This window comes from Elephantulus edwardii, unplaced genomic scaffold (assembly GCF_000299155.1).
Source record: "Elephantulus edwardii isolate Elephantulus edwardi_28Jun2011 unplaced genomic scaffold, EleEdw1.0 scaffold00047, whole genome shotgun sequence".
Taxonomy (NCBI): Eukaryota; Metazoa; Chordata; class Mammalia; order Macroscelidea; family Macroscelididae; genus Elephantulus; species Elephantulus edwardii.
Window position 1 is genome coordinate 4,739,430 of NW_006399797.1, and position 24,247 is coordinate 4,763,676.

Consider the following 24,247-nt stretch of genomic DNA (forward strand, 5'->3'; position numbering starts at 1 on the left):
GGAGTTTAGGGCTGTTGTATATAGGGTCACTATGAGTCGCAGGCGACTCGATGGCACATAACAACAACAACAACATGCAGAACAGATAATCCGGGAGACTGGGCTCTGTGAGGAGAAATGTGGGATCAGGATTGGTGGAACATCTATCAACAATCTGTGTTATGCAGATGACACAACATTGCTGGCTGAAACTGAGAAGGTCCTGAAGCGCTTGCTGCAGAGAGTCAAGGACTGCAGCCTTCAATATGGATTGAGGTTCAATGTCAAGAAGACAAAAAATTCTCACCACTGGACCAATTGGCAGCATCAGGATAAATGGTGAAGAGATTGAGATTGTTCACAGCTTTAGTTTGCTTGGCTCCATAGTTAACATTCTTGGCACCAGCAGCCAGGAAATTAAAAGACATATTTTAGTGGGAAAGCCCACTGTTAGGGACCTCTCCAAAGTACAAAAGAGCAATGGTGTCTTTCTGGATACTAAGGTGCGTCCGATAGAGGCACTTGTTATGCATCAGAGAGTTGGACAATGACTAGGGAGGATAGAAGGAAAATTGATGCCTTTGGCCTGTGGTGCTGGAGAATAGTATTGAATGTACCATGGACTGCTAAGAAAAAAAACAGGTTAATCCTGGAGAGGATTAAACCACGCGGCTCCTTGGAAGCAAGGATTCTGAAGCTTCATCTGAGATACTTTGGACATGTTGTAAGGAGAAACTGATCCTTGGAGAGGGACATCATGTTTGGGAGGGTGGAGGGACAGCACAGCAGGGGAAGAGCCTCTATGAGGTGGATTGATTCAGTGACTGGGGTAATCGGGATGGGTGTATCGGAGATGAGATAGGCACAGGACAGAGCAGAGTTCAGGGCTGTTGTACCTAGGGTCGCTATGAGTCACAAGCGACTTGACGGCACATAACAACAACAACATATAATACACATACTTAACCTATACTTAAGTAGTATCATCTGTCATTAAATCCAAAGAGAAAAAGTTATAAGGTAATATTAAACTATTAATTTGGTTACTTGGATATGAGGAAGACAGAGAGTCAGGAAAATACCTGGTTTCCTGCCACATTATATTGTTTCTGTAGAGAACACAGTGATATATTTACTTTTGTATTTCATACTTTTATATAAATATAAATCAGTTTGAAAAATATGGCATATAAATGTGTGTGGCTGTGTGTCTGTGTAAAAAGCCAGGTGGTATCATTGAGTTGATTCTGTCTTGAGGCAATCTCACGTGTGTCAGAATATAAATGCGCTCCACAGGGTTTTCAATGATGGATTTTTTTTTTCTTTCTCTCAGATCTCTTGGTCTTCCTTCCAGAGAAAACAGTATATCACCCACTTTCACTATCTGCAACTCCATGGATGTGTGTGAGCTCACGTGTGCGTGTGTGCATTGTGGTGGAGATATGAGTGTGTATCATCCCACAGCACTGTGGAGAAAAAGCAACCAAGCTACTATCAGGATTTAGATAAATTCAAAAAGAAGTCAAAAAAGGTGATTAGATTTAAATAAAAAAAACTAAGAAGCAAAACCATGTGTGAAGGAAAAACCAATGAGGTGGAAATAAGCAGAAAGAGTCTGTCGAGCAGGATATTAAGATTGAATTAGTGTTTTTAAAAGCATTTAAATTCAGACAGAAGAGCTTAGACTTCCAGGACGAAAGTGGCATTGAAAGATTGTTGATCTGGAAGAAGTAATGCAAGATGAGCAAGAGAAGGGAAAGATTGTAATCAATGACATTAATTACAATCTTGTCATGATAGTCTCATATCTGTACACAGTACTTGCAACATAATAATTTGCATTTAATAAAGGTTTAATTGATGAATGCAAGAGAGTGAACTATGAGATCAAAATGGAAATAAAATCTTGTAAAAAAACCATACTAAACTAAAAATGGGGGATAAATAAAACACATAAATCACAAATTGTACACCAAAGTCATAGGCACAGGGTATTAGAAAGCTTTAAAGTGTGTGTGCCAGACCACATTTCTGGAGAGGCAGAGCTCGCAGGCGGAAGTGTACAATCTGTAAAGTTATTCGGCTTGAGTCATACCCCAGCTGCACCTCTTGCTGCAAAACTTTGGGTACATAACTTAACAACCATGAGTTTCCATTTTCTCATATTTAAAATAGATACACGGTTGTAAAATCTTCTTTGTTTTATATTATATTAGAAGAGTACTTACCCTGTAAAATTTATAGAGGTATGATAGAGCATTTAGTAAGTATCTTACAGTGAGTACTTTAAAAATGTTGCTTTTTCTTTTCAATGATTTGGTTCTTGTTGTTTTGAAATATCTGCAGGTAATAATCCTTTGTGAAACTATCTAAGACCACAGTACTCCCAAACAGACAACAGGGCACCCTTTCACATATATAAATGAATCACTGGAGTACAGCAGAGTCCTCTTTATAACCGCATTTCTTCTCTCAACATCTTCACATCTGGACAGAAACTTCTGTTTTGTAAAAATAAAGTGGGCTTCTTGTTCCTCTATCTACTCCTCTGTGTACATCTCTGTCTATATCTAGGGATCACTAGGGTCATGGTTCCTAGGGAATTGTCCTGGGGACCCAAAGGTGGTCTGTCTCTCTGGCAGTTTGGATTTACCAGCAACACTAGGGGAGAAAGAAGCAAGATTTCCTCCATTGTAACTGAGCCTCTTAAAGCCAACTGGAGTGTCAGATATACATTGGTTCCAGTTCCAACTTGATAGCAATGGGGGTGAGTGTTAGAGAGATACTGAGTATATATAACACACACACGCGCGCGCACACACACACACACCCCTAAATTAGAGTTAACTTAAATATTCGTTAATGCACACCATACATTTTTCTTCAAAGTAAGTCCTAGTCAACATTATAAGAAAGTATAGCTTTTTAATTTTCACTGTATCAAACTGAAGGCAAATTTTATAAAATGAGTTCCTATTCTTTCTCCAATGGAAAAGAAAAAGGTTTTAAACAAGGTTCAACCATTATTTTACCGTTATAGATCCTGTTTAATATATAGGTTTAGAGAATGACTCTGATGACTTTAGATATATAGGTTTGCATTTACATTAAGTACTTTGAAGGAAATTCTATGTAACCTCAGGCAGTAAGTGTTAAGAGAAAGGCCTGACAATCAATTCAAAAAAATCAGTCAGAGAACAAAGAGTAGCTTTTGTTTTTAATTAAGGGATTTGAAATGTCCCATCAATTAGAATATAATCATGTGACTTGTAAATAAAAATTATATCAAGAAATCAATTAAACTATGTTTGTAAGTACACTGTTCATTCTACTAGGGAGTGTTAATATATAAAGCACAGTGATATTCAAGAACTGTGGGAAATAAAAATGTGTAAAGGGCTTGGAGCATGACATGAGCATATTAAAAGCCATGTGATAATACAAACCATGAACAAAATAACTGGAATAAAATTCAGTACTTGGTAAGTGAAATAACAATGTTACAGAACATCATTAGTGCTTAAATAACAAAAAGGATATTTTGAAGTTGTTGTTAGGTGCTGTTGAATATTTTACATCACAGTGACTCCAGATGGGACGTGCCAGAACCATCTCACAGTGTTTTCTATACTGTAATCTTCATATTAGCAGAAGACCTGGTCTTTCATCTATGGAGTCACTGGCTGGATTCAAGCTACCAACCTTTCCATTAATAAACTAAGCACTAGCCATTTGCACCATTATGGATCTTTGCAATGGCAAAATAAAAATAGGAAACAAATAAACAGACAAATTTTGATTACTGCATAACAGATCTTGAACACTGAGCTAAGCTTCGATTTGATTAAGAGGATAAAAGAAATAACTGAGTTGCATAACAACTATAACTTTCAATTCAAAGTGGCCGTAGATAGAACAAAACCTTGTCCTGTCCTGAAGCATCCTCACAATCCTTGCTATGTTTAAGTCTAATATGTTTAATTCCATTGTTGTCGCCACTATGTCAATTCATTAGGTTAAGGGTCTACCTCTCTTTTGGTGACATTCTGTTTCACCAAGCATGATGTTTTTCTCCAGCTCCTTGCCCCTCTTGGTAATATATCTGAAGTACTGCCAAGAAAACAAACAGATTCATCCTGGAGAGGGTTAAACCAGGCTACTGCTTGGAGGCAAGGATTCTAGGGCTTTGTCTGACATACTTTGGACATGTTGTAAGGAAGGACAGGTCCTTGGAGAGCGACATCATGTTTTGGAGGGTTGAGGGACAGCACAGGAGGGGAAGACCCTCTATGAGGTGGATTAATTCAGTGACTGGGGTAATCGGGGTGGGTGTGTCAGAGGCAGTGTGATTGGCATGGGATAGAACAGGGTTGAGGGCTGCTGTACATAGGGTCACTATGAGTCACAAGCGACTCGACGGCACTTAACAACAATAATGTATGAGACACAATTCTCCATTCTCTCTTCTTAGAAGTAGTACTTCTTCAAAGACAGAGTTGTTTGTTTTGGCACTACATGCCATAGTCTTCATAAAGACCACAATTCAAATGCATTAATTCTTTTTTGGTCATTGTTGTTAGGTGCTATCAAGTAGCACATGACTCTCAGTGACTCTATGAACAAAATATCTGAACTCTGTCCTATTCTGTTCCATCCTTATCATCCCCAACACACTTGAGCCCATTGCTGCAGTCACTGAATCAGTCCATCTTGCTGAGGGTCTTCCTTTCCTTTGTTGAACCTTCACCTTCCTTATTTATAATGCAGTTTTCACGTGCATATGAGGTATTTGTAAATACCATGGTTTAATTCTGGTGCACCTTTACTCCTTAATGTCACATACTTGATTTTTAATATTTTAAAGAAATATTTTTTAGCATATTTTCCCAAGGCAATACATTGCTTGGTTTCTTTGCTCTTGCTTCCACAGGTGTTGATTACAGATCCCACAAAAATAAAATACTTGACAACTTCAATATTTGCCAATTATTATTTTATTGCTTATTGGTACAGTTGTAAGGAAATTTTAGTTTTCTTTATACTGACGTGATAGTCCATACTAAAAGTAATCTTTGTATCATCAGTCATGATTACATGCTATTTAACTTCTGACGTTATGTGCTGGCCAATTCTTTCTGGTGCAGGGACTGGGGATCTTTTTTTATTCTTATGAAGAAGAATGCTTTCCAAGTCATTAAAATGTATGTGTATAGAATTCTCCTCTATTGCAATGCAAACCTGAATTTCTCCTTCGGTTCTTTCAGCTTCAGAAATATTGAAAATATTTTTTGGTTTTCAGATAGAATTTTTTTGTCTTTTGTAGCCACCTTTTGATATCTTCTCTGCTCTTTCAATTTATTATTTCATTTTTTTGCTTTTGCTACTCTATATTCAAGAGTAAGTCTCAAAGTCTCTGTGATATCCAATTTTTTTCTTTTCTTTCTATCTTATTTTTTTAAAGACCTTGTGTTTTCTTCACACATGATATCTTCCCACATGTTGTTTTGTCTTTAGTGTTCAATAGGCCAAATCTATTCCTATTCTTGGTCTCAAAATTCCTATTATTGGTCTCAAAATTCACGTGAAATATAGTCAAGGTCTTGCCTTTGCTCTTGAATTTGTCTTAATTTTCTTCAGTTTCAACTTGAATGTTGTGGAGTTTATTATTCAAAATGGCTTTTCTAGCCACTCAACTTCCATGTGGATGGGTGGAAATATGTGAATAAAACATGTAAGCTTATTCACAAGAGGATTGGCTAAACTCACCAATACAAAAGGGGATTGACTAGTCTCATCAGTCCACAAGGGGATTGGCTAGTCTCACCAATCGACACTAGTCCACAAGGGGATTGGCTAGTCTCACCAATCCACAAGGGGTTTGGCTAGTTTCACCATTAAATTAAACAATACAGCAACAGAAGGAGTTTCTTCCCTAGCAACAAAGAAGAAAAAGGAAGAGAATACATCATCATGTCCTTCAGACCCAGAAATTCTCGTTCAAGGTACACCTACAGCAGCTGCTGCATCCATGGCCAAACCAGAGAACAGGATGAGATGAAGCTATGTTGGGATTCCTACCCACCACAGACAGAACCAGAGCTAAGCTAAAAGCCTTTTCCCAAGTTTTTTGGCCAAATAGGGGGGTAGGGGAGCCAATATTGGCAGGACTTTGCAACACTTGTCTAAAGCCATGAGTGTCAAAGCTGAGGTGCTTGCGAGACATTTTGGAAGATGTCCTGACCATGTCTAGATTATAACCTTTTGACGTCCTCAACATGGTTGTGTGTGGTCTGTGAGTTATCTCATTGGATTTTGTAGCCAGTAAAGCTGTAAGATTGGTGTTGAGATGAGTAAAAAGAGGTAAGGGAAAATGGGGGACATGGCTGACCTCATAGCACTTGGTTTTGTGTTGCTAAAATCCTGTTGACAGGCACAGTTAGTTACTCTTTGTGAAGTTGGTAAAGGTCACCTGGCCCTTGTTCAAGGGCCCTTGATCACATTTTACAAACATGCATAGAAAAATTATTCTGCAGTTGGCCTTTTACCTTTTCAGACAGATCATATCAACCTTCTCTAGAATTCTCTTTCCACAGATATGGTCTATTTGATTCATGTATATTCCACGAGGCAAATATCTACAGTGAATAAGTCTTGCAAAATTCTATCATCTGATCGCTAATGTCATTTCTATCACCAAGGTAGTATTTTTCAATTACTTACCTTTCTTTTGTTCATTACTCTTGCATTCTGATTATCAGTAACTATCAGTGTATATGCATTGCAAGTTGGATCAATTTTAAGCTGCAAAAAATTTATATCTCAAATTTCTTCATCTTTGACATTAACTATTGGTATATAAATTTGAATAATAGCTGTTTTAACTCATCTTCTATGGTGTTGCATGGCTATCATACTATCACCTACTGAGTTGTACTTTAAGATGTGTCTTGTAATGCTTTTTTTTGTTGATGAATACAATATGTTCCTCTTTAATTTTTATCCCCAGTATAGTAGATAATATGATTACCTTATAAAAAATAGACAATCAAATAAAATGGACAATCATTTTAGCTCATCAATGTCTAGGATATAGATATCCAAGCATTCTATTTCATTATTATTCATAATTCATATATTCCATGTTCCAATTATTAATGGATTTGTTGTGGATTTTAGTTATACAAATATTAAAGAAGTGACTAGATGTCAGATCTATTTTCTAGGCAGATGTCACAGGATTGAATATGCCAGTTTTAATTTGAGTAAGTATATAGACTGCTGTTGTTGTTGTTATGGTCATCGAGTGTCAATCCTGCATCGGGTTTTCAGAGACTGTAAATCTCACAGAAGGAGACTACCCATATTTCTCCACAGAATCCTTGATATATTTGAATCACATGCCTTTGAATTGGAATAATAAGTAGATAACAAAAACATTAAATTGAGGACATTAAAAAATAATATGCACTAAGGAATAAAAGGTATAGATAAAAAGCACAATTTGGAAAGTGTTAAGAGAAGATGCCTATTATACATTACAGAGGAGATAAGGAGGAGGCTGTAGAATATATTATTTTGAAGTTGAGAAAAGATAGATAGCTGGCATAAATTGTATGGACAATATTTGGGAGTCATCAGTATTTGCAGGGTATTCCAAATTGCCTAATGGGATAAAATTCCCTACTTTATGCACTAAATATTTAGTGAAAATCTGCTTTTCTAGGAGTTGATGATACAGTTTGAACAAATAAGGCCTTGCTAACATGGAACTTTTATGCTAGTGAAGAGAAAAATATAAGAAATCAAATTAATAAATAGGAATTAAAGGAGGCCTAGTGGTGTAATGCATTCTGGGCTGCTAATTGAACAGTAAAAGGTTGAAATCTATTAGCTACTCCATGACAGAAGGATGTGCAGTCTACTTCCATAAAGAGATATAGGTTTAGAAACTCAACAGTGGCGTAGAGGTGGGTTATTATGAGTCAGAACAACTTCACAGCAATGGGCTTATTTGATCAAAGCATTATAATTCAGGTGGCACAAATCATCAGGCACTTGACTTCTAGCTGAAAGGTTCCTATTTTAAAGCAACCTAGAAGTTCATGGGAAAATAGCTTTGATGATCTCCTTTCTAAAGACAACAGTCTTGAAAATTCCATGAAGCAATTCAGCTCTTCACACATGGGATCATCATAATTTGGACTTGACATGACATTAGCTACCAAGAACAAACATTAAAATAAAACATTCTAGGCCTAAGTTACTTGAAATACAGCCGTTGGGGAAAGCCATTTTCAAGAATTGTCAGTTTTTTTAGATGTTGATGGAGGGGAGTGTCCTTAAATTTAGGGTCAGAAAAGTCCAAATTGAGAATACATTTTAGCTGAGACTTGAATGATAAGGAAGCAATCATACTTATTGTTAGTCGTCTCCCATCTGACTGAGCTCTCTGTGGGCAAAGATATTGCCTAATTAATTTTTGTATACTCAAAGCCTGGCACTGAGACAGCCATTATTAAGATATATATTATAATATCTATGTCTTAGAGAAATTATGAGTTAATAACAAGTGCTATTGTCTGCTGGGTTGGCAGAAAAAAAAGAAATAAAAGGTTTTTGTGGCTTTTTGCAAAATCTGCAATCTTTTTAAAAAGGCTGTTTGTAAACACAGTGATTGAGATAGTAATATATCTAGCAGCATGATACATATGGTGCATTACATGCTATATGAAAACCTTTGAACAGTGAAGAAAAAGTAGACCTATCTTAAGACAAGTTTCTTAATATGGACTTTGCCCTGATACTAAAATTAGGGCTTTGACTTGTCACACATATGAGCCTCAATTTCCACTGCTTCTATAAATGATAATAAATATATCATTCTGTGCTACTTACAAGTTAATCACAAAGTGATAGTAATAATGGATGTAAGAGTAAAACCAGTGCATGTATATGTGTAGACAAAAGTTGCCAGATGGTACAAATAATTAAGCACCAGACTTTAAAAAAAAAAGATTGGTTATTTGAACTCACTAAGAGGCACTTTCTGGTGGCCTAGTGGCAAGAAGCTGCACTGCAATCCCAAAGGCACATGGTTCCAGGCCGCCAGCTGCTCTGTGGGAGAAGGATGGGCAATCTCCTCCTGTGCGATTAACTGCCTCTGAAAACCCACTGGAGGGTCAGCTATGGGTTGTTTTGACTCTATAGTGCACAGCAACAACAGGCACTTTAGAACTGAGACCTGCTGATATGCTTCTAAAAAATGAGAGCCTTGAACATATGATGACGCATAGTTATACTTTGCAGACACAGGGTCTTCATGAATCAGAATTGTCTCAATGACAATTGACAACAAATACTAACGTTCAAACTACCTCTTTGCCATTCAGTTAGAACCAACATAATAACTGATCCAGTAATAAATTTCCAAAGCTTACAGACTGCACTAGAAGATGGTCCGCCGTTTTCTTATGGAGTTGTTGGAAGAGTTGAAACACCAGAGAAGCACTACCTCTGGTTAGCTGTGCAACTCCCTATACATTATAGCATCAGAGCTCCCTAATAACAAATAACTACAAATATTAGGATAACATATTTTTTCAGTTATTATTATTAGGTTAATATTATTAAGAGAAAGGTTGTAAAAATATGCTAGTGAACATAGAGGAAGAAATTATTTATATGGTTTTATTTTGGTGAAAATAATTTTTATTTATTGAAAATCTTAAATATACACAAGCAATTCCTAGACAAAGATTGTTTTTTTAATCCCAATAGAGAGCTTTTTATTTTTTCCCACTCCAAAGATCATCTTAAAGTTAGTGCTCTAAAGATGTTTTCTGTGTTAAGTGGCAAGTAGGTGTGCCCCGGGTCTTTAAAGACCAATGCCATAAGTCTTCCCAGTTCTGATGCAGATTAGTGCAGCACAGAGCAGTCATAAAAAAGCTACAATCAGTGCATTTTAGCAAAAAGCAATAACAGTGATATATAAAAATGTCCAAAATAAACATAAATCAGCCACCTCAAAATGACATATTGACACAATTCTTCAGTCGCTGCAACCAACCTCTACCTTCCTCTAGGCATTTTTCTCCCTAAATGCTCAAAACTTCAATTCTTGGAAACTTGAAATCACAGTAAAGGCTCTAGGGAGTCTCTGCTATTCAGTTACCTTCACTCCAGGCTTCCATCATCTTTCAGCAACACCCAAGGCTGCCAACGAGCCAGGCAGACGCTCCCAGGCATCTGGCATCAGCAGTACCATTCTTCCCCATAATTTTGCAGCAAGATTCCTGCCATCCTCATCGTAAGAACAAAACCCGCATTTTCTCTGACTGTGATTTCCGTCAGTGAACTCCAGTTAGTCTTAAGACACCTCAATTTTTTTCTTTATCCTTGCTTATCATTAAATCGGCAGCTCATTCTCCCTTCTAAATTACCACTGAACAATCTAATTTTCTTTATCAAACTGAATGAGCCAAAATCCATTCCAACAAAACTTACTCATTTGAATTAACCTACCAGTGTTTAAAAGGTAATATTCAATATCTATTTCCTTATCTGTGTTTAATGGGTAAATGCATCAAAGTAATTCTTTGGGGTGAGTAAAGTAACTGTCCTAAGCCCAGGTTTTTTCATGCTTAAAGTTGGTGGGATAAGAACTAAAATCAGTGGAGGTCAACCTTTTATTAAAGAGTGAGAACCTCTCTTTAAGTGCCATTGGAGACCTATCTATAGAACACTTGAACCCTGCCTCAAATGAATCACCACTCTGATGGAGATTGCAATGAAATCCCAGTCCTATTCTGTTCATTCCTCATCACCCCTCCTTATGGGATATTTCCAATTCACAATGAAGGGACAGAAAACGAAGATTCAGAAAATGTAAGTTATCTAAATGTATGTACTTTGTAAAAGTCTAAGGTGAAATTCAAATCTTCCTGGAGGAAAAATTATTGACCTCTAAACCAGATCATTCCTTCTCATGCTAGTCCTCATATAGTCATTACTAACCACAATTGCATTATTTGCATCTTTTTTCTTGAAGATGGTGGCTCTGCTAACCCCAAAGTGGTGCCTCTCTGCCAGTTCAAATCCACCAGCATCTTCTCACAGAAAGATAGGAAATCTTCTCCATTGCAATTTACAACCTTTGAAAACCCACAAGAGAGTCGGTTATGAATCTGTTCCAACTCAACAATGAGATTTTTGAGATGGTGGATGCCTGTACTTGTTGTTTTAATATACCATCAAGTCATTAGTGGCTCACAGTGACCCTATGCACAACAGCTCTGAAACCTTCTCTATCCTGAGCCAATCGCACTGCCTCTGACATACCTAACGTTACTCCAGTAATTGGATCAATTCATCTTCTCTAAGAACTTCCTCTCCCACATTATTCCCTGACCTTTCCAAGCATAATGTCCTTTTCCAAATACTGGCCTCTACTGGCTATATGTCCAAAGCATGTGAGCTAGAACCTCAAAATCCTTCCCTCCTGGAGCTGCTTGGTTTCATCCTCTGTAGAAAGGACTTGATAGTTACCTTGGTAATCCATGGTATGTTCAATACTCTTTCCAGCACCACAACTCAAAGGCATTGATCTTCCTTCTGCACCTCTCTGATGCATAATAGGAAATTGGGAAAACCATGGCCTGGATCATATGCCACTCAGTCTCTAGACTGGCATCTTTGCTCTTCAGCACTCTGGAGAGATCCCTGACAACAGATTTTCCTAATGCAATCTGTCCTTTGATTTCCTGACTTTTGATGCCAAGAATGGCTATAGTGAAACTGAACAAGCTGAAATTGTTAAATATCTCAATCTCTTCTCCATGTATCATGATGCTGCCAATTGGCCTGGTGGTGAGAATCTTCGTTTTCTTGATGTCGAGCTTTAATCCATATTACAGACTACGGGCCTTTATGCTCTGCAGTAATTGCTTCAGGTCCTCCTTAGTGTCAGTAAGTAAGATTGTATCATCCTTATTACACAAGTTATTGATGATTCTTCCTCCAATTCTGATACCACATTCCTCCTCATAAAGTCCAGCTTCCCAAGTGATCTGTTGTGCATACAGATTGAAAAGGTAAGGAGACAGGACACATCCCTGATTCATTCCTTTTCTGATTTTTTTAGTCATGCAGTGTTTTGTTGGTCTGTTGTTATGACTGCCTTCTGGTCCAAGTATAGGTTTCATATGTGCACAATCAGGTGTTCTGGGATTTCCATTTTTTTCAAGATTAACCACAATTTGTTGTGATCCACACAGTCAAATGCCTTTACATAATCAATGAAACACAGATAGAAATTCCTCTGGTACTCTGCTTTCAACCAAGATCCATCTGACATTGGTAATGATGTCCCTAGTGCCATGACCTCTTCTAAACCCAGCTAGTATATCTGTAAGTTCTCTGTAGTTGTACTATTCCAGTCATTTTAGGATAATCTTCAGCAGAATTTTGCTTGCATGTGATATGTATGACATCATTTGAGAATTTCTACACTCTATTGGATCGAGTTTTTTTTGAATGGGAAAAAATATGTTTCTCTTCCAGGCAGTTGGTCAGATAGTTGTTCTCCAGAACAGGTGAGTGAGCACTTCCAGGGTTGTGTCTGTTTGTTGAAATATGTCCATTGATCTTCCATCAATTCTGGGGGCTTTTTTTTTTGCCAATTCCTTCAGACCAACTTGAACTTCCTCCTTCATCACCACTGACTATTGAACATAAGTTTCATTAAATTCTTCTGTGTCAGCCAATTCTTTTTGGTACAGGAACTATATGTACTTCTTTCACCTTCTTTTGATGCCTCCTGGATTATTCGATAATATGCCCATAGCATCTTTAAGTATTACAACTTAAGGCTTTAATTTCTTCTTCTGTTCTTTTAGCTTAAGAAATGCTGAGTGAGTTCAACCCTTTTGCTTTCCTCACTCTAGGTGTTAGCACATTTCATTTTACTTTGCTTTGTTTTCCTGAATTACCCTTTGAAATATTCTGTTAAGCTCCTTAACTCTTTCCTTTGCATTGGCTTCTTGGCACTCAGAGTCTCTTGTGACATCCATCTCAGTCTTTTCTTCCTCCTTTGTCTTTGAAATGACCTTTTCCATTCTTTATGGATAATATTCTTGATATACTCCCACAGCTTATCTGGCCTTCACTCATTAGTTCTCAAGTCCTCACATCTGTTCCTGAGATGATTTTGGAATAAACGAGATAGATTTAAGGTCTAATTTTTATTTCTGTGGATTTGATTTCATTTTCTTTGTTTAAGTAAAAAAATAGCAACAACAAAACCCCCAATTCATGTAGAAATGAAAAAGTAATAGTTTGAGTTAAAGAGAAAAACAAAGATAACTAGTAAATTTATAAAGTCAACTTTCAATTATCTTAATAAACCTTGACTACTCAACAATATCATTTCAAGAGTACATTTTTCATTTTCTTTGCCCATTTACTATCATCAAGTTCATAATATACACCACATTTCAGTACTTAGAAAATGTTTCCAATAGTGAAATGTGAGGGTAAGCAAATTTGATCTCTTCTCTAATGGGCTGAATTCCCTGTTCTTAGAACACATCTATGCAAATCTAATTGCCTCTGGATAATTGCAAAAATAGTATTCTTTCTGGGAAACATACCCAGGATCTGAACTAAAAAACCCTGGTAGATGCTACACATTATCCTTCCCTATTTATCAGCTGTCATATTTCCTCAAATTCTGTGTTATCTTTGCTCTTTTTCCTCTGGCAGATGTTCAGGGGTGAATTATGCAATTAAGAATCTAAAACTCCACTTCATCCAGATGCCTAATTTGCTAACTATTCACTTGTAGAAAACACATGTTTACTATCTGTTACATAATGACTACAGCTCAGAACAGATTCTGGTTTCCATTTTGTGATTGATACCGAGAATCTGACAAAAGGCCCGGAAGGCATTTTTCCAGTGCCTATTTTCATGCAATTTTGTTAAATTTCATAAATGAACTCATGTCTGAGGAAAGTTTCTCTTAAAAAGTTTTAAATTTCAAATAATTACTTTCTATTAATTTTTACCTACAGAACAATTTGTGGAATAATAACAAAACTTCATTTCATCTCTACACACTTTTAAAAGTTTAGCTGACTTTGAAAATACCTATTTCAGTTTATCCAGAATATATAAAAAACTATTTCCCAAGTTTCTGTTGTCATTAGTGAAATTTTAAAGAAAACTGCATTTACGTGAGTTTCTCATACAAGTTGCCAACACTGTGTATGTAATTTGTTCCAACTTAGAACAAATTAACATAAGTAAATCAAAGTGGTGTTGTTGTTATGTGCCATCGAGTCACTTGCCACTCATAGCAACCCTATGTACAAAAGCCCTGTACCAATCTCACTGTCTCCAACACACCTACCCTGATTACCCCAGTCACTGAATCAATCCATCTCATAGAGGGCCTTCCCCTCCTGCGTTGTCCCTCCACCCTCCCAAGCATGATGTCCTTCTCCAAGGACCAGTCCCTCCTTTCAACATGTCCAAAGCATGTCAGAAGAAGCCTCAGAATCCTTGCTTCCCTGGATGAACCTGTTCGTTTTCGTAGAAGTCCATTAATACTAATAAAATTTAATAATTTAAAAAAAAAGTCCATGATATATTCAAGATCACTAATTATTTTCTGATTATTTGTTGTGCTTTTTTAAAATTCCATTACAGTGAGAAAAAAAGTTAAGGAAAAAATGGAAAATTCATCATGAGATACCATATTATGTGAACAATTCCATTACAATATGTATCAAAAATGACAAAGGTGATATTGTTTGGTACCATTAAGTCAGTTCCAACTATGCACCACAGACCACAGAACAGACTGTGCTTATGTCAAATCTATTTGGACCAGGAAGTAGTCCTCAGAACAGAGCAGGGAAACACTGCATGCACCAAAAATAGGGAAAGGAGTGCTTCAGGGATGCATCCCGTCTCCATACTTTTTCAAACTATATGCAGAACAGATCGTTCTTCGGGAAGCAGAGCTTTATGAGGAGGAATGTGGCATTAAGATTGGAGGAGGACTTATCAACAAATTATATATTATGCAGATGGTGTAACCTTGCTTGCTGAAACTGAAGAAGACCTGAAACACTTGCTAAAGAAGGTCAAAGGCTATAGTCTTCAGTATGGGCTGAAGCTCAACATCAAGAAGACAAGGATTCTTACCACTGGGACAACTGGAAGCACCATGATGGATGAAGAAGAGATTGAGGTTGTTAACAATTACAGCTTGCTTGGCTCAATAATCAACACTCTTGGCACCAGCAGCCAAGAAATCAAAAGATGAATTGCATTAGGTAAATTTTCAGTCAGGGACCTCTCCAGAGTACTAAAAAAGTGATGATGTCAGTCTAGAGAATAACAAGCACATAATCCATGCCATAGTCTTACTTACTATAAATCAGAGAGCTGGACAATGCCTAAGGATGACAGAATAAAAATTGATGCCTTCAAATTGTGGTGCTGCAGAAGATTCTTGAATAAACCAAGAGAACAAATAGGTCTGTCTTAGAGAGGTTGAAACCAAGTTTCTCCTTGAAGGCTAGAATTTTTTTTAATGTAGCAATTTTATATAATCTATATACAATCTAAGATGTTTTACATGTATTTTATGTTTATTACATTTTATTCTATGATTCACATTTCTTTTTTAAAAAAAAAATCTACTAGTTTATTTATAAAATTTAAATACATTGTTTTCAAGAACAGTTTCTTTCAATTTCCCTCAAACCCCCCCCCATCAAATTGTACCACCCAATGGTTAATCCTCCACTCCCCTTGCACATACACATCCCTCTGCTTCCAGCCTCTCCCATCCCTCTGGATCCTTATAATAATTCTACAGTAATGGTTTTATACAATATTTATCCTTATGGGACTGAGTTAGTTCATTCAGCAAAATGCTCTCCAATCCCTCCCAAGTTAGGTAATAATTAAGAGAATCATTGCTCCTGCATGCTGCATATATTCTGTTCTATGAATGTACCATAATTTCTCAATCCGTTTGTTTTTGGTTAGATATTTGGGTTATTTCCATGTTCTTGTGATAGTGAATAACCCTGCTATAAACAATGGTGTTCAAATCTCCGTCTGTGCCTCAATTCTCATTTTCTCAGGGTATATTCCAAGTAGTGGAATAGCTGGGTCATATGAAATTTCTAGGTTCAGTTTTTTGAGAAAGTGCCAAAGTGCTTTCCAGAATGGTTGCACCATTTTACAGTCCCACCAACAATATATAAGAGTTCCTTTCTCGCCACATCCTCTTCAACATCTATTATGTGCTGCCCTGTTAAGCTGGAGTGAAATGGTACCTGTTAAGTGCTGCCCTGTTAAGCTGGAGTGAAATGGTTTTGATTTGCATCTATCTTATTGCCAGTGATTTGGAGCACTTCTTCATGTGTCTGTTTATCACTTTAATATCTTCCTCTGTGAAAATTCTTTCCATGTCTTTTGCCCATTTTGTAATTGGGTTATCAGTCTTTTTCTCGTGGAGGCCAAGGAGTATTCTGTAATCTTTGGTTATAAGACTCTTGTATGAGATGATTTGTTCCCAGTCTGTAGGTTTTCTTTCACCCTGTTAGAAAACGTTTTTTATGCATACATGGATTTAATCTTTAGAAGGTCCCATGAATCAACTTTATCCTTTTCAGATTGTGCATTTCTGGTTATATTTGGCAGTATCTCTATACCGTGCACCTGCATCTCTAAGCTTGATATCAATTTGTCTCTTATGAATGTTACAGTTTGCGGCTTTCCTCCCAGGTCTCTGATCCACTTTGAGTTGATTTTTGTGTATGGTGTGAGATGTGGCTCCTGTTTCAGCTTTCTACAGGTGGAAGTCCAATTTTGCCAACATCATTTGTTGAAGAGGTTATCATTTCCACATTTGATAGCTTTGCTTTCTTTGTCAACTATCAGTTGACCATGGATAGCTGGGTCTATTTCTGGGTTCTCAATTCTGTTCCATTGGTCTATGTGCCTGTCATTGTTCCTATACCATGCTGTTTTGGTTCCCACTGCTGTGTAGTAGGTTTTGATATCAGGGAATACTATGCTTCCAACCTCATTTTTGTTTTTCAAAAGTGCTTTGTTATTCAGAGTCTCTTGCTTCTCCAAATTACTTTGATAATTTCCCTTTCAATCTCCTTGAAAAATGAATTTGTATCTGGATTGAGATTGAACTGAACATGTAGATTGCTTTTGGTATGATTGTCATTTTCACAATACTAAGTCTTCCCATCCATGAACAGGGCATAGTTTTCCATTTCTTTAACTCTTTTATTGTGTCTTGCAGAAATGCTCTGTAGTTTTCTCTGGAGGCTGGGATTTTGCAGCTCCATCTCGCATAATTTGTGCATGTGGCCAGGAAAGACCAGTCCTTGGAAAACATAGGAGGGACACCGCAGGAGAGGAAAACCTTGGATAAGACAGACTGACACAGTAACTGGGGCAATGAGAGTTTGTGTGTTGGAAATAGTGAGACTGGTTCAGGGCAGGGCAGGGTTCAGAGTTGCTTTATATAGGGTCGCTGTAGGTCACAGGTGACTCAATGGCACATAGCAACAATAATCACAGAACAAGTGTCAATTTTACACTAGTACAAATCTCCTTAAACCGTAGACAGTATTTAAATAAACACAGTTACGAAGTTAAAAAACAAAGAAAAAACATTTTTCAGTCCTGTAGGATCTTCTCAAGTTTAAGGCTAGTGATACAGCCACTATTATTAACCTATTTCATGGAGGATTTTTTTTTCTGACTCTCTACTTTGCCAAGCTTCGTGCCCTTCTCCGGGTACCATAAAAACATGTTCTCTCTGGTAAAATGTGCAAAATACATAAGGCAACTATCACAATCCTTTCTTCTGAAGTATATTCTAACTGTGTGTCTTCCAAGACAAATTTTATGAGGAAAATCTGCTTCCATGGACCTCTTCAGAGTTCAGAAAAGCAAAAATTTCAGTCTAGAGACAAAGGTGTGCCTAATCCAGGCACTTTTCAATTACTTGTTATGTTTCAGAGAGCTGGACAATGACTAAGGATGATAGAAGAATAATAAATCCCTTCGAGTTGTGGTGCTGGAGAAGATTTTTGAACATATCATGGACTTCCAAGAAAACAAATGGGTCTGTCTTGGAGAGGGTGAAACCAAGTCTCTTCTTGGAGGCTAGGATTTTGAAAGTCTGTCTCACATACTTTGGGTACGTGATGAGGAAAGATCAGTCCTTGGAGAAGAACATCATGCTCCGATGAAAGGAGGGGCAGCGCAGGAAAGGAAGACCCTGGATGAGATGGATTGATAAAATATCCTGGGCAATGGAGGCTGGTGTGTCAGAATTAGCGATACTGGCTCAGGACAGGAAAGGGTTCAGAGCTACTATACATAGGGTCCCTATACATAACAGAAAACGTAACAGCGCATAACAACAAAAATATACTATATTGGTTGTTTTTTATTTAAATCTCTTGTCTAGAGTCAACAAGACCTTGGGGAGGCCCTTTGTATGTTAAAGGTCTGTTGTTACTTTACTTTGGAGGAACATTATATTCTAAGTGGTTCAGCATTCTTCTGTCAATATGTTGTACTGAGGTAAACTGAGTTTATGTGATGCTGAATCTTGTATTATTGGTGTGTCTAATGCCATGATAGTTACCCATGGTAGACAGTGTTTGGTGGAGCTCCCAGTTTAAGACAGGTTTGGAAGTAGGAGTGGCATCCACTTCCTAAATATCATGCCTCTGGAAACTCTATGGACTCTGACAAATGATGGTAGTTATAGAAGTGTTTCAGGCCTTTTGTTCATAGGGTCGCTATGAGTCATGCTCTATTCAACAACAAGAAGTCCATAATATATATTCAATATTCTTCAACAATACCACAAATCAAAGGCATCATTATCCAGGCTTTCTTATTCATGGTCCAACCTCTATATTTACGAAGAGATAGAACATACCAGATAGAGCACTTAGTCCCCAAGACTGCATATTATTTCTTTAAAATTTTATAAATTCCTTTTATAGCAGTTTTGCCCAAAGTAGTATGTCCTTTGATTTCCTGGCTTTTGATTTAAAGAATACTGACTGTGTATCCAAATAAAATTAAAACCTTGACAACTTCAAACTTTTCTATATTTATCAGGATGCTGCTTACCAGGATTATTAAAGGGTTATGAGGATTGTTAAATTCTTTTCGTTGAATTATAATCCATACTGAAGGCTGTCATTATCCTCAGTAAGTGCCTTAAGTTCTTTTATTTCAGTAAGCAAGATTGTCATCTGTAATGAGTCTTCCTCCAATCATGATGCCTTATTCTTCTTTATCTAGTCCAGAAACTGGAGAAACTCAGATTATCTGCTCAGCGTAAAGATTGAATAAGCATAGTAAAAAAGTCAGACACTTACCTTTCCTGATTTTAAGCCAGACAGTGATCATCAATTTCATTCATATTAACATGAAAATTTATAAATGGTGTTGTGGTTATGGGGAAGGAGGATATTTAATATAATTAAACATAAAGAGTTAACACAATTATAAAGTGTTCTATTTCTAACTCTGTCTTTATGCTTTTAAAAAATGAATTAGAGAAGCGTAAGCTAACTGAAAATATCTGCACTCATTCTCTCCTTAACTTTTTGTTTTACTTAAATAAGTCATAATAATGCCATACCTTGGGAGCTCTCATGACTTAATGGTAAGGAATTGTGCTTCCAATGCAAAGGTAAGTGGTTCGAATCCACCAGCTGTTCCACAGGAGAAAGGTGGACAATCTTCTCCCCTGACATCGACTGCCTCTGAAAACCCACTGAAACATCATTTATGGATTGATTCTGAGTCAACAGTATACGAAAACAGCAATGCTGTATTCATTGGTCTGACCATCTGCCTGTCTTATTCTCTTCACTAAACTATGAGTTTTAGAAATGTTTATTATCCAAAATAATATCTGTCACAGTAGGAATATATAAGTAGAAGGAGTGAGGGAAGAAGACAAAGATGGGGGAAGTAGAGAAAGAAGGTAAAAGAAAAGAGAAGGAAAGAATAAGTAAAGACATATCACCTTATGTTTCAATCCTACTCAACAGGTATTTGTTGACTATTTAATGACTCTAAATGAATAGATAAATGAGAAAACACTATGAAGAAAGGTGATAGGATCTAGTCAAGCTTTTTCTCTAACTGGAACACTTACAAATTTACCAATCTCTTTAGAATTCATACAGAATATGAAGGAGTAGGTCTTGGTAACTGCTAAGTCCAGCATTAACATTCTATAATTTTTTAAAAAATAAAAAGACATATATGAAAATTCTTGTTCTTTGTTATGAATATATCCTGCAAAAACAATGGAGGTATACAAATCTTGGGAAGATGTTTCTGTATTTCCTAATTGATTCCCAAAAGGAGCATCTTGCCTTATTGCTTGCACAAACTATTTAGCTATGTCCAATGGTTTACTCAGATTTACTCTCTCCCCTTTAATGAAGGGCTTTCTGGTGGCTTAGTGGTCGGAAATAGTGCTGCCAACCTATAAATATTTAGCTCAAATATACCAAATGCTCTGCAGGTGAAAGATGGGCAATCTCCTCCCATGCGATTTACTGCTTCTGAAAATCAACTGGATAGGTCAGTTCTGACAGGACAGTACATAACAAGAGCAACTTCTTTAATGAAGACTTATTTCCTCTAGAAGAAAGAATTTATTTGAAAAAGCTGACACTCATGTGTGCACGTACACAGCTAAATAAGGGCATTGAAATAGTTATTATAACTAAATATGTAAAATGGATATATCTCTTATCTTTCCCTAGTTAAAGAGTAAAATACTAATAATCTGCACAGTGGTAATTTAAGTAATCATATTATAGTTTAATTGCCTACAAATTCTTCTCAATTCCTTATTCCATTGAAGGTGCTTTTATTGGTCTTTTAAAAACTGTATAACTGTTAGGTAATAACAAGAAACCAAGGCAGACCTACATTTAAACAAATGTTTTGCTTCTGAACAAAAATTGGAGTTTTCATCATTAGAAATTTCCATTTCTAGGAAACTGAATTGAAGGAAAATAGAAAGGAAAAAAGGGAAGAAGGATGAAAGTGAAAGAGAAAGTGAAAGAACAATCCTCAGAAGCATGTGTTTATATTTTAGTTCTTCTCGGAAACCACTATTTCTTTGGGTTTTGTATCTGAGATGTATTAATAGAAGACAGCACCAATAAAAAGTACTAAATTTGCACCCTCATCCAAACTACTAACTCTATGCCTTAGATAACTTTACCATAATATCAATTCAAAAATCAGTCAAGCTTGTTAATCTTTTATTTAACACATTATGGCACTATGTGAAAAGTATAATTTTACCTTCTTTTACTTCACTACTAAAAAGTAGTCTATGTGGTGCTAAAAGTAATTTTTCCCTTTCCACACTCAACAGAACAAGATATCAAAGTCTGCATTAACCCTTGAAAGCTCTCAATGATATACAATAAGTATTTGTTTAAACTTGCTGAATGAGTTCTCACAACTGCCTATGGAAAATGAGATAGCTAATAGAAACCCTGTTTTCTGTTTGAAGCAGGTGGGATCCAGAAAGCAGTCCTTTTTAACTTGATTAGCAGTTAGTTGGGGGCTGAGCTCCTTTTGTTTAAACCAATTAAGGCCTGGTGAGTTCATCTATTTGATTGATTAACAGTCAGTTATGGCCTGGGAACCTCTTGTTTAAACCAATAGGACTCAGTGTGTGGGTCTTTGTGATTAAAAGTGGGTTGTGCCCTCAGTTCAGTGGCCATTGGGCCTGGTGTGAAACCTGATTTGTTAATAGAGATACAACTAAAACTCTCAATTTGTTATGTTTGGGAAATATATTGTTCTAATTGGTAAATATTTTACATAGGGTTTTCAAAGGCCTGTAATTTCGAAAGTGGATGGCCAATCCTCCTTCCTAGTCTGTCTCAATTTTTAAATATATATAATAGTATCTGACAGACAAGCATTCTATAGAAAAGAGCAGATGAAAGACATTTACCAATTAAAAAAGGACCAGTATTTAATGTTGCTGCCCACCTGGCTACATGTTTGGTTGGCTTTTTTGTTTTGTGGAGTTGTTGTTGTTGCTTTTAATCCACCCTTTCCCTACTCCACCACCAACACTTCCTACTTCTTTGCCTATAACATTCAACACCAGTCCCCCATTGACCAGTCCCTGATGTGATGGCATAAATATCAAGCAATAACAATTTTTCTGATTCTGACCATTTCATGCTGCTGTAAGTCTCTTGTGGTGCAGTCAATATGACTTCAATTTAAAGTTAAGTACGAGTGTCATGTACAGCTTCTTTTCCCGGAAGGTCCTGAGAAAAAGACCTTGTTCTTAAGCTTCCACTCCAGGATTGCTTTCTTATGGGTTAATACCACTTGTCTTCCATATGCAGCCTGGTGCTAATGCAAGCGGATGGCTTCACAGGAGAGAGAATGTGTCCTCCTGGACCAGCGCACAACTTTTGTTTCTAAATGAATTATCTGGCAATGGTGTCTTCGGTGGTGGGGAGGCCCTCTCCCGTCTTCCTGGGGTACCTTAGGTGAGGCGTGGGGATGAGGAAAGCTCCGCCTCTCTCCCACCCCGGAGTCCCAAAACTAATTTTCTGGCAATGGAATCCTCGGGGCCTCCTCTCCCGTCTTCCTGGGGTAAGTCACTGGGAAAGTCAGCTATAAGGAACCTCTCAAGAGTACTGAAGAACAACGACATCAGGCTGGAAACTAAGATGTGCCTGATCCAGGCTATAGTCTTTGCAATTACGTGTTATGCATCAGAGAGTTGGACAGTGAATAGGGATGATAGAAAGAGAATTGTTGCCTTTGAGCTGTGTGCTGAATAAGAGTGTTGAATATACCATGGACTGCTAGGAGAGCAAACAGGTTTGTCCTGGAGAGAGGGTGAAGCCAGAATGCTCCTTGGAGTCAAGGATTCTGAAGCTTCATCTGACATACTTTGGGCATGTTGCAAGGAGGGACTGGTCCTTGGAGAGGGACATCATGTTTGGGAGAGTAGAGGGATGGCACAGAAGAGGAATACTCTAGGTGAGATGGATCAATTCTGTGAGTGGAGTGGTGGGAATGAGTGCGCTTGAGACGGCGAGGTTAGTACAGGATAGAACGGCATTTAGGGCTCTTGTACATAATGTCGCTGAGTCACAAGCAGCTCGAAGGCACATAACAACAACAATTGGTAAAACCTTGTCTGTCAGTTTGCTGTACTGAGATAATGTGTTGGTTAGTTATTGTGATATTGAACCTATGTCACCAGTACGTGAGATGCCACAAGAGTTATCCATGGTGAACAGGTTTTCGTAGAACTCCTAGATTAAGACAGATTATGAAGCAAGATTGACCATCCACTACATAAATATCAGGCCTCTGAAAACTACCTGAACAGTAGAGGAACACAGACAGTTATAAGATTACAGGAAGGGGCCAGATTGAAAGTCAGTCTAAATGAGGAAAAAAATAACAGTAAACATCTGTTTATAATGAGTACATGGAATGTACAAAGCTTAAATGTTGTAAAATCAGAAATTGTGAAAAATTAAATGGAATGAATGAGCTGAGCACTGACATTCTAAGCATTTTTGATATGAAATGGACTAGCATTGACCACTTTGAATCAGATAAATACATGGTGTACTACACTGGGAATGAAAAACAGAAGAATGGTGTTGCGCAGAGGGGAGACAGAAGGATCCGTGGGCCAAACGGGGGAGACAGGAATACAGCAATTGACACAAAGGCAGAACCGGGGAGCCAAACAACAGAGAAGCTACTTGCAAAAAAAGCCTTACCACGTCCACAGGTACAAAAGGCCGGAGGCTGTGCCAAGATCGTTCGGGCCCTCAGGCCAAGAAGAAAAAATACAATCTATACACCAGTTCTACAGAACACATCAACCTCCTTCCAGAGACATTACCACTAAACTTAAGAGACACTGTTCACAGCATAATTATCAGTAGCTCACGTGTTTGGAATCACAGAAGCCAAGAAAACTTCAGAAACAAACTGTCAGATTAAGGGTTGGACAATGGAAGATAAATGCTGAAGGGATTTGGTAGAAGTGAAGGGGTATCCTGGTGGAGGGTGGATGTGGGAAATAAGTGGGTCAAGACACTGCGCCAAGGGCAGGGACAACACTGTAACTAATGGTTAACTCCACAATGAGGGATTTACCATTCACTGTTCT

At 37.4% G+C, this 24,247-nt stretch overlaps 1 protein-coding gene across 1 annotated transcript in view; it reads right to left on the bottom strand.

Moving 5' to 3' along the window:
• FAM19A2 (family with sequence similarity 19 (chemokine (C-C motif)-like), member A2) overlaps positions 1 to 24,247 on the bottom strand; it is a 785,110-nt gene that overhangs the window by 152,824 nt on the left and 608,039 nt on the right. The window lies entirely within an intron of this gene.